Here is a 2173-nt window from a genome sequence, read left to right as displayed (position 1 = left end):
CAGATTGTACTGAGGCGGGGGCGAAGGGCATGGAACACCCTGAATAAATTACGATGGTCTTTGTTGAAACATACTGTATATACGGACAGTACAGGAATACATATTCTATTCTAGCCACCTTGGAGCTTGGTACTTTCTTCTTCTTTTTCTTCGACGATCTTCAACTCTTTTCTATTGGATCAAAATCAATCTTAGCCGAACCTCCTCCTGTAAATAGAATAGAGTAGAAGAGAATAGAATTTCTATTGGAATATTTACAAAGACATGTAAACATACAAAACAATGAGAGAAAATTAATAACAGAAATGAAATAAATAATAAAATAAACTAATCAAAAAATCAAATACGACATTATTTGTGGTAAAGCAGAGCTTTTTCACAACTTTTGTGGATATCACAACATTACTGTGTCTCCCTTGCACTTTCATGAAACACACTGTATACATAAGGTGTATACGGAAGATAAATAACGGGTCGGGTGTTACAATCAGATTGTACTGAGGCGGGGGTGAAGGGCATGGAACACCCTGAATAAATGCGGTGGACTTTCATGAAACACACTGTATACATAAGGTGTATACGGAAGATAAATAACGGGTCGGGTGTTACAATCAGGGCCCGTCCGGGATTTGAACCCGGGACCTCCTGCACCCAAAGCAGGAATCATACCCCTAGACCAACGGGCCACGATATTTACTAGTAGTAAACCAGATCCATATGAACCATTGAATAAACAATATTAGAATGGCATGGCTGACTTTAAAACCGCCTGAAGATAAGATTTCATAATCAGTAGGTAGGATTACCAAACTGGACTGGAATCAATCAAATCAGTAATTATTTGTGGTAAAGCACAGCCTTTTCATAACCTTTCCTAAGTCCCTCCTTAGCAATCGAATTTCCATATTTCAATAACCTTTTACACTGGCAATGCCGCCACTGGTCGCTGCTCGATTAAAGTAGTTGGTCTCACATGAGGCTGAGTGCACTCCGAATTCCAGAGCCGAAAAAACTTCGACCCCGCTGGGAATCGAACCCCAGACCTCCGGTGTACAAGCCTCGTGTGATATCCACTCGACCACGGAGGTTGCTACCATACAAAGTATGAGAACCAGTTTGTAGTAATTGTGAGCAAACCATGTGCGTTAAATCGTGCTCTTTGCTTACTCTATGAACTTTCACTTGTACTGGAACTGGCCAAATAGGTTGGTGGTTCCAAACGGGCCAGAGTTTGAAGTTTTGTTGGCTGGCGAGGAGGTACTACTGTTGATGGTGAAGATATTGCCCATGGGTGCTGTTAAACAGGGATCACAGAAAGTTAATAATAGTGCTTATTTATACAGCAGTCAGCTCCCATGACGTAGTGGTCACTGCGCTCGCCTGGCACACGGGAGACCCGGGTTCGATTCCCGACGGGGACAAAAATTTGCATCGTTCATCGTGGCCCGTTGGTCTAGGGGTATGATTCCTGCTTTGGGTGCAGGAGGTCCCGGGTTCAAATCCCGGACGGGCCCTATTTTTTAACATTTTGTGCCCTTTTGAACCTACCTGGGTAGGTAGAGTCTATTATGCTGATATCATAAGTGAATTTTAACTTGAGTGAGAAACAAAATCAAGGTACCTTGATAGTAGAGAGGTAGAGACACATGAAAATAAGATAGGGGTAGAAGCCATTTCATATTTTACAGGAACAACAAAAACCAAAAAGGTAATTAAAAAAAGAGGTCAAAAACACGTAGCAAAAATTCACAAAGTTCACTTACTTGGCGTTATCATATTTTACAGGAACAACAAAAACCAAAATGGTAATTCCGCAGCCTCGTGAGGAAAATGAGTAGCTATGTAATATAAATGCGCATGGCGACCGGTGCCAGCATGGTAGGTAAACATTGGGAGCTGGATTATTGAGATACCTGGAAAATCCTATGCTGCAGTGAACACCAAAGTTGTGATATAGTAACACAAAGAATAATCATTGAAATTGAAGTGAAAACATCTCCCTTGAATGAGACCACCACAACCAGAAAACCAAATCAGAAACCAGAAAACCAACAGAAATACAGAATAAATACAGAATTGTGGTAGCCAATATGGTCGCGCTATTACACCCAAAGAGGAAACATTCCAACCATCTCCATATTCAATACTCAAAAAAAAAAAAAAAAAAAAAAAA

The 2173-nt window shown here is 40.8% G+C and overlaps 2 non-coding genes across 2 annotated transcripts; one reads left to right on the top strand and one right to left on the bottom strand.

Moving 5' to 3' along the window:
- Nucleotides 1–614: 614 nt before the first annotated feature.
- Nucleotides 615–686, bottom strand: Trnap-ugg. The gene has a single exon. It is a non-coding gene; the product is annotated as a tRNA-Pro (tRNA).
- A 756-nt stretch (nucleotides 687–1442) lies between these two features.
- Nucleotides 1443–1514, top strand: Trnap-ugg. The gene has a single exon. It is a non-coding gene; the product is annotated as a tRNA-Pro (tRNA).
- Nucleotides 1515–2173: the final 659 nt, after the last annotated feature.

The sequence above is a fragment of the Diaphorina citri genome, unplaced genomic scaffold, assembly GCF_000475195.1.
Source record: "Diaphorina citri unplaced genomic scaffold, Diaci psyllid genome assembly version 1.1 scaffold9818, whole genome shotgun sequence".
Taxonomy (NCBI): Eukaryota; Metazoa; Arthropoda; class Insecta; order Hemiptera; family Psyllidae; genus Diaphorina; species Diaphorina citri.
The sequence above is the reverse complement of the archived record's forward strand: the minus strand, read 5'-3'. Positions and strand labels throughout refer to the sequence as shown.